Genomic DNA, 9,273 nt, shown 5'->3' with positions numbered 1-9,273 from the left:
GAGATTCTAAGTGAAACATGAAAACACTGACCTCGTGCTCTGGTTTTAGAGCCAGGGCTCTCAAACTGTGGTTCCCTCAGGCAGCAGTGGCTCAGCAGTAAAGAATCCACCTGCAATGCAGGAGACACAGGAGAAGCAAGTTCAATCTCTGGGTCAGGAAGATCCATTGAAGAAGGACATGGCCACCCACTCCAGTATTCTTGCCTGGAGAATCCCATGGACAGAGGAGCCTGGTGGGCTACAGTGCATGGGGTCACAAGAGTCAGACATGACTTATCAACTAAGCATGCAAGGCAACAGTAGCACCACCGAGCAACTTGTTTGAATTTCAAATTCCAGGGTCTACCTCTGACCTACAGATTCTGGAGGCGAAGTTAAAACAACTCCTCCAGGTAATTTCAACTCACACTTAAGTTTGAGAACCTAGGTATGAGTAATACTGTCTCATCTGGATAATATCAGCTTATATAATTAGGAAACTACATTTCTTGCTCAAAACCCATTCTGTTATTTTAACCTAAACTCCTGAAGAACACTAATCTATTCAATTGTGAAATAAGCTGGAAGATGACAAAGATTTAATTAGATACAATTCTGAAACCACTCATTCTGAAATAATGTACTAACCACTGCAGTGGAATGAACTAAAGAATCTAGTCTGTAAAAAGTGATAAGGAATCAACATGCTTAGAATTTCAACATTTAGATGATACGAAAATATTCTAAGGTTGCAGAATACCACAACTACAACTATTATAAATGCCATATCTGTGTACACTGATTAGTCTCTTGGGCTTCAAACTCAATTAAGTTGTTTAAAATAGAAGAAGTTCACCTGCTACAATGTTGGTGGGAATACAAACTGATACAGCCAACAAGAGGAACAGTGTGAAGGCTCCTTAAAAAGCTAGAAACAGAACTACCATATGAACCTGCAATCCCACTCCTGGGCACACATCCAGAGAAAACATAAGCTAACAGTATACATGCACCCGTGTTCACTGCAGCACTGCTTACAACAGCCAAGACAGGGGAGCAGCCTAAATGCCCATCAACACAGGAATGGACAAAGAGGCTGTGGTATATAAACACAATGGACTATTACTCAGCCATTGAAAAGAATGAAATAATGTCTTTGCAGCAACACAGATGGACCTAGAGAGTGTCAAACTGAGTGAAGTAAGTCACGCAGAGAAGGAGAAATATCTTACGACATCCCTCACATGTGACATCTAAAAAGAAATGATACAAATGGATTTTCTTACAAAACAGAAAATGAACTTACGGTTGCCAGTGGGGAAGGGAAAGTTAGGGACTTCAGGAAGGCCATGTACACACCGCTCTATTTAAAAGAGATAACCAACAAGGACCTACCACATAGCATGTGGAATTCGGTTCAATGTTACAATATGTGACAGCCCGAATGGGAGTAGGGTTTGGGAGAGAATGGATACATATGTATGTATGGCTAGTCCCTCTGCTGCTCACCTAAAACTACCACAATATTGTTACTTGGCTATACTCCAATATAAAATTAAAAAGTTAAACTCTGAAAAAAAACACAAGAGGTTCAACAAAATTTTTTCTTTTTTTTTTTTTGCCACACCACACAGCTTGTGGTACCTTAGTTTCCTGAAGTACCCAGGCCCTCATCAATGAAAGCACAGAGTCCTAACCTCTGGACAGCCAGGGAATTCCCAAAGCTTTAACTTCTAAAGGGCTATATCAGTCACTATAGCTTCAAAGGTAAAGAGTACTACTATATTTGCAACATAAAGGCTAATGAAAAACCAAATCTTTCACACTCAGAATACAATTTCTAAAATAATTTATACTTGGTTATTAATATGAAATACCCTGATTATGTAGAATTACACTGAACTTCACTAGACTTCCAACTTAGGAACAAATGGTTAGCATGACACATTACATATTTCATGAATTCAGAAAATGCTGAGTATTAAATAAACCAGGGGGTTCTTAATGTTTTTATGAACTCCCAACAACAAAAACTCAAGTACATATCCCCAATATGTGTGTACATATCTCCAATTTTTGTGCAAAAATTATATGTATGTACTACCGTGATCAAGATTGCCAGGAGAAATATCAATAACCTCAGATATGCAGATGACACCACCCTTATGGCAGAAAGTGAAGAGGAACTAAAGAGCCTCTTGATGAGAGTGAAAGAGGAGAGTGAAAAAGTTGGCTTAAAGCTCAACATTCAGAAAACTAAGACCATGGCGTTCGGTCCCATCACTTCATGGGAAATAGATGGGGCAACAGTGGAAACAGTGTCAGACTATTTTTTTGAACTCCAAAATCACTGCAGATGGTGACTGCAGCCATGAAATTAAAAGACGCTTACTCCTTGGAAGGAAAGTTATGACCAACCTAGACAGCATATTCAAAAGCAGAGACATTACTTTGCCAACAAAGGTCTGTTTAGTCAAGGCTACGGTTTTTCCAGTAATCATGTATGGATGTGAGAGTTGGACTATAAAGAAAGCTGAGTGCCGAAGAATTGATGCCTTTGAACTGTGGTGTTGGAGAAGACTCTTGAGAGTCCCTTGGACTGCAAGCAGATCCAACCAGTCCATCCTGAAGGAGATCAGTCCCGGGGGTTCATTGGAAGGACTGATGTTGAAGTTGAAACTCCAATACTTTGGCCACCTGATTCGAAGAGCTGACTCATTTGAAAAGACCCTGATGCTGGGAAAGATTCAGTGCAGGAGGAGAAGGGGACAATGGAGGATGAGATGGTTGGATGGCATCATCAACTCAATGGACATGGGTTTGGGTAGACTCCAGGAGTTGGTGACGGACAGGGAGGCCTGGTGTGCTGCGGTTCATGGGGTCGCAAAAAGTCGGACACGACTGAGTGCCTGAACTGAATTACTGTGATAATACCAACTGTATTTATAAAATACAAAAAAAAAAAAATTAAGGCTGAAATAAAAAGACTGGCTTTATTTTTTTTCCCTGAGACCCATGTGCCCCCGTGATGCATACACACACCCTCTTTGGACTCTACTGCAAAGCTGCACAGCCCAGCAGCCCTGCAAGCTGTGTCCCAGACCACTGAAGGGGGAAACTATGGAATACAGAGGTCAAATGAATATCTCCTTCCTGTTAAGTTCGACCATCCCTGACTCAAGCCTGTGACTCCGGGCTCCTCCCTTCACCCCAACATCGTCTTCTGCTACCTCTCATTTGGTGGGTAGTGGAGAAGACTGTGAAGCCAGCAGACGCAAGAAGGGCATAAAAGCATGGACTCTGTTTTCAAACAAACCTGGATTTGCAACTGGGCTCGGCTCCTAACTCACTGGGTTACCCAGGGCCAGTCAGATAACGTTTCTAAAACTAATGAGTAAAGAGGGTGATAACAGGGTCATTTCTCCTGGTTATTATGATGGTTAAGAGAGATAGGCTGCCATGAGAGCATCAGCAGAGAATCTAGATAGCCCAAGTGCTCAATAAAATATCTTACCCAGAATTATTACTTCAGGAGGCAAAAGAAGTCACCTGGACTTTGTTTCAGCAGCCAACTCAAGAAGGGAATATGTTACTGTGGAAGGCCTCCCTTGGGGCTCAGCTGGTAAAGAATCCGCCTGTGATATGGGAGACCTGGGTTTGATCCCTGGGTTGGGAAGATCCCCTGGGGAAGGGAACGGCTACCCACTGCAGTATTCTGGCCTGGAGGATTCCATGGACTGGATAGTCCATGCGTCGCAGAGTCGGGCACGACTGAGCAGCTTTCACTTCTACCCTCTCCTGTGGAAGTAGCAGGCAGTGTTGTCGGGCAGACTTGGTTTGAAGGTCTGATCCCCACTGACAAGCTGGGTGACCCTGGCAACTCCATTTCTCTATGAGGGGGGAGTCTTCTTATCCGTTCAATGGGAGTGTTGATACAAACTCTACACGAAGTGCCTGTCAGAGTCAGAAAACTAACTCTCTCTTTGTCGCGAAGTCGTGTCCGACTCTTGTGACCCCATGGACTGTAGCCTGCCAGGCTCCTCTGTCCATGGGATTCTCCAGGCAAGAATACTGGAGTGGGTTGCCATTTCCTTCTCCAACACTTGGGAACCAAATGGCCACCAAGGGTGAGGGTAAGCGAATAACACATAAACTAAGTGTTATTGCACAGTCCTTGGGACACATTCAAATGCACACTAAGAGTAAGCATCCTCTAAAGCCTACCATCAAATGTTAATAAATGCCTATGTACCAAACGCCACCGGTACGGCTCATTTCCCAACTGGACAGGTGACTTCTTCATAACTGCTTGAATTCTTCAAGCAATTCACAATCTTCATCCTCCACTGTCATAAACTAGGAGTAGTAGAGTTTTCATACCCACCTACGGACAATAGGCGAATCTAGATGAGGGAGCGGGGCGGGGGTGGGGGAGACCTAAACCAGTAATGACACAGCGCATGGAGACCACCGCACGGAGACCACTGGGAGAGGTGCTGTTTCTGCCACGACAGCAAAAGAAAAGCGGGGTCTCTCAAACACCAGAGGAGCTCATAATCAATAAGAATTACTTCAGCTTCAACAAACCACCGAAAGAATAACTGTAGAGATATATTAATACACATTTTTTTTACATCGCATGTCCCCCACAGGAAATGCTGCAAATGTGTGAGACACCTACAACACTCATCAACATAAAATTATAGACTAGTCGTCAATTAGAGGAATACCTAAAAATACACCCAACCGGACACCCTTGCCCCTGACTCCCTTACAAAAGCTTCAGTTTTTAGCTCGACACCCTAAGATGGCAGCACCCCCATAAGGACACTGCATAACCCAACTTCACAAACGTTGGGTCAGAAGCACACTCAGAGCTAGCATCGTGAAAGAAACCTTTACTAAGTCCTCTTCACAAAATGCATTGCAAAATCCCCAGGAGTTTAGTCGCCCAGCTCTATCACCACAGACGGTGCGGGCAGCGAGACGACCGGGGAAAGTCACCACGGCCAAGAGCATGTCCACCTGGACAACTATCCTGACTTCAGGCTCCTGCATGGTACACTGGGGTGATAAGCCCACCCAGAGTATAAACAGAGGCAACGGTAGTGAGCACCTTGATTTATGAGGGAAACAGAAAACTAGACACCAGGCAGAACCCAGGGAAGCAATTAGCTACGTGTTGCCTCTCAAGCACATTTCACAGAAGAGACAGGTGCGGACAGCGTGCTCTCCCCTCCCCGCAACACCCAGACAGTCCAAAAGCAGGTTCTAGAACCTGCAGCTCCCCGGGGCACGGCGGGGCCCCGGGGGCGCAACAGCGCGACCCCGGTCAGGCCAGCGGTCGCCGGGGGCGAGGAGGAGGGCGGCAGGCACGCGCGGTGGGCCCGGCCGGGGGCGCGGCCGCGGTGAGGGTGGGGTCGCGGCAAGCCGGCCCCCTCTCCGGCGCGGTCTCCCGGCGCGGCCCTTACGGCTGCTGGACAGCGCCCACGCCGGCGCGCCGCGGCCCCCATCCCGGAACCCCGCGGGCCGCGCAGCGTGAGGCCCGGGCCGGCCGGCGGACGCTGAGGGGACGCGCGCGGAGGTACCTGTGGCGGCAACAGCCTCTCGGTGGCGGCGGCGGCCGCGGCGGGAGGACGGGGGCGGGGCGCGGCGTGCGCGCTCCCGGCCCGCGTGGTCCGGGGCGAGGCGCCCTCCCTCACTCCTCCCTCTCAGTCTCTCTCTCCCCGCCGCCCGGCGCCCGCGCAGCTCTCCGCCCCTTCACCTCTCACCTCCTACCTTTCCCCTCCCGCTCCCGCCCCCGCCGCACTTCGCACGTGCTCCCAGCGGCGCGCGCATGCGTGGTCGAGCCCTGCCGCCCGCGACTCCCGCTCGCCCCCTGGCGGACGCCGGGCCGTACGACTCCCTGGTAGGGAAGATGTCCGGGCGGGGCCGGCGAGGCAGAGCGTCACGCTGGGACAGAGCCCAGAGTACAGCACCGGAGCTTTTTAACAGAACATTCCAGGGTATATTAGCAAGAACACTTACAGGACGCCCGTGTTCCCTGTTTTATAACAGCGAAAAATTAAAAGGCAGCTGAAGTATGCAACAAATGCAGTTGGGTCAAATTATGTCCATGAAAGTGACTTTCTCTAAGGCGTTTTGAAAACGAAGTTGCTGTTCAGTTGCTAAGTCGTGTCTGACTCTGCGACCCTATGGGCTGCAGTAGGTCAGGCTCCACTATCTCCCAGAATTTGCTCAAGTTCATGTCCATTGGGTTGGTGATGCTATCCTACCATTTCATCCTTCTCTTTAAAAGGATGTTTTATGAATACTAATGTGGAAAGATGTTCTTAAGAGAAGGTTCAGACTGAGCTCAATTTAAAAAAATAATCCAAGGAAAGGATTCTAGAGTGATGCTGATGTGCGCTCAGTGGACACCTCTGGGCGAAGGATTAGGGTGTTGAGATTTTTCCATTTGCTCATGGGCACACAACCATTTTCTACATGGAACACTTTGTTATAATAGCAATATCTATGTCCACCGTTTACTCCGTGCCAGGTGCTTGAAACCAAGTCACCCTAAAACCAAGTTCTCTGTGCAGTTTATGATTAACCTCTCTAGCCAAAATGTTACTCCCTTTCTTGTCTGATGCCTGTTTCCCTAGAGACTGAGGAGTATCAGAGTAAAGAGGGGATTGAAACCAACCAGGACCCTGTGGTGCCCTCCAATAAGCAGGTAAGTTAGGGGGTGCCCGGAAAAAGAATACCAGATGTGGCTTTCTTGACATTTTATGATCCAATCCTATGATTTAAGGGCCCTGTAAGGGCCACCACGATGCTTGCTCTTGAACAGGTGTCAGTAATTAATGATCTTAAGGGAAGAGAGAAATGCAGGAACAGAAAAAAGCCCATCAATCAATAGTCCAGGGATAAAGCAGAGACCTAGTTCCCCCTCAAGAGATACACACAACCATACATCTTTGAGTTCTGCAGGAACCAGGCCTGCACCCAATGAAGGATGGAAAAATGGTGTTGACCCTCCTGACATCAATCAACTAAAGCTTGGACTGCAGTTTCAATCCCTGGATCAGGAAAACTCCTGGAGTAGGGAAATGGCAACCCACTCCAGTATTTTGCCTGGAAATCCCATGACAGAGAAGCCTGGTGGGCTACAGTTTAGGTGTCGAAAAGAGTCAGACACGACTGAGCACACGTGCACACACCCTTAGCTTAGTTCAGTTCAGTTCATTTCAGTCGCTCAGTCGTGTCTGACTCTTTGCGACCCCATGAATCACAGCACACCAGGCCTCCCTGTCCATCACCAACTCCCGGAGTTCACCCAGACTCATGTCCATCGAGTCAGTGATGCCATCTAGCCATCTCATCCTCAGTCGTCCCCTTCTCCTCCTGCCCCCAATCCCTCCCAGCATCAGAATCTTTTCCAATGAGTCAACTCTTCGCATGAGGTGGCCAAAGTACTGGAGTTTCAGCTTTAGCATCATTCCTTCCAAAGAAATCCCAGGGCTGGTCTCCTTCAGAATGGACTGGTTGGATCTCCTTGCAGTCCAAGGGACTCTCAAGAGTCTTCTCCAACACCACAGTTCAAAAGCATCAATTCTTTGGCACTCACCCTTAGCTTAAACCTTCCCCAATTTTGCTGTTTGGGGAGACACTGCTTTGGGAAAAATGCCTGGTGTTCTCCTTACTTGCTGCAAGTAATCATCAAACATTCCTTCTCACAAACTTCGACTTGGTTGTGTCTGTTGCCTCAATACCAAGAGGCAAACCCGGTTTTCAGGTAACACTCCTGGGTAAAAAAGCCTTTCTGTGGTGTCCCTGTTTCTTGTTTGTAGGAAAAAGGCTTGACCTTCCCTGAGTTCCAAAGGGCAAACTCAAACAGTTACTAACCCAGGAAGTGAGGGAATGCAGAAACAGAGGGAAACAGTCCCAGTTCCTCCGCCAGGGATTGATATAACAACAAAACCCTTTGAATTCTTCTGCTTGAAGGAAGGCCCCCAGCCAGGTGGATGATAGTAACTTCAGGCTGAGTACAAGCATCCTAGACCACCACCCTGTTCATCACCAGCCATTATATCTACTACTGCAGGCAGGAATTCCTCAGAAGAAATGGAGTAGCCATCATGGTCAACAAGAGTCCGAAATGCAGTACTTGGATGCAATCTCAAAAATGACAGAATGATCTCTGTTTGTTTCCAAGGCAAACCATTCAATATCACAGTAATCCAAGTCTATGCCCCAACCAGTAACGCTGAAGAAGCTGAAGTTGAACGGTTCTATGAAGACCTACAACACCTTTTAGAACTAACACCCAAAAAAGATGTCCTTTTCGTTATAGGGGACTGGAATGCAAAAGTAGGAAGTCAAGAAACTCCTGGAGTAACAGGCAAATTTGGCCTTGGAATACGGAATGAAGCAAGGCAAAGACTAATAGAGTTTTGCCAAGAAAATGCACTGATCATAACAAACACCCTCTTCCAACAACACAAGAGAAGACTCTACACATGGACATCACCAGATGGTCAACACCAAAATCAGATTGATTATATTCTTTGCAGCCAAAGATGGAGAAGCTCTATACAGTCAGCAAAAACAAGACCAGGAGCTGACTGTGGCTCAGATCATGAACTCCTTATTGCCACCCTAGACCATACAGGTATGACCTAAATCAAATCCCTTATGATTATACAGTGGGAGTGAGAAATAGATTTAAGGGTCTAGATCTGATAGATAGACTGCCTGATGAACTATGGACTGAGTTCATGACATTGTACAGGAGGCAGGGATCAAGACCATCCCCGTGGAAAAGAAATGCAAAAAAAGCAAAATGGCTATCTGAGGAGGCCTTACAAATAGCTGTGAAAAGAAGAGAAGCGAAAAGCAAAGGAGCAAAGGAAAGATATAAGCATCTGAATACAGAGTTCCAAAGAATAGCAAGAAGAGATAAGAGAGCCTTCTTCAGCGATCAATGCAAAGAAATAGAGGAAAACAACAGAATGGGAAAGACTACAGATCTCTTCAAGAAAATTAGAGATACCAAGGGAACATTTCGTTCAAAGATGGGCTCGATAGAGGACAGAAATGGTATGGACCTAACAGAAGCAGAAGATATTAAGAAGAGGTGGCAAGAATACACAGAAGAACTGTACAAAAAAGATCTTCACGACCCAGATAATCATGATGGTATGATCATTGACCTAGAGCCAGACATCTGGAATGTGAAGTCAAGTGGGCCTTAGAAAGCATCACTACGAACAAAGCTAGTGGAGGTGATGGAATTCCAGTTGAGCTATT

General features: G+C 46.8%; 1 protein-coding gene across 1 annotated transcript in view; it reads right to left on the bottom strand.

Annotated features, from left to right (window-relative positions):
* SCAP (SREBF chaperone) overlaps positions 1-5,819 on the bottom strand; it is a 105,062-nt gene extending 99,243 nt beyond the window's left edge. The window contains exon 1 of the mRNA XM_010862497.1: positions 5,568-5,819. The gene's annotated coding sequence lies outside the window, so the exon portion shown is untranslated. The remainder of the gene's footprint in view (positions 1-5,567) is intronic.
* Between the last annotated feature and the right edge of the window lie 3,454 nt (positions 5,820-9,273).

The sequence above is a fragment of the Bison bison genome, unplaced genomic scaffold (genome assembly GCF_000754665.1).
Source record: "Bison bison bison isolate TAMUID 2011002044 unplaced genomic scaffold, Bison_UMD1.0 scf7180017864482, whole genome shotgun sequence".
NCBI lineage: Eukaryota > Metazoa > Chordata > Mammalia > Artiodactyla > Bovidae > Bison > Bison bison.
Note: the sequence above shows the minus strand (reverse complement) of the source record. Positions and strands in the feature narration are given on the sequence as shown.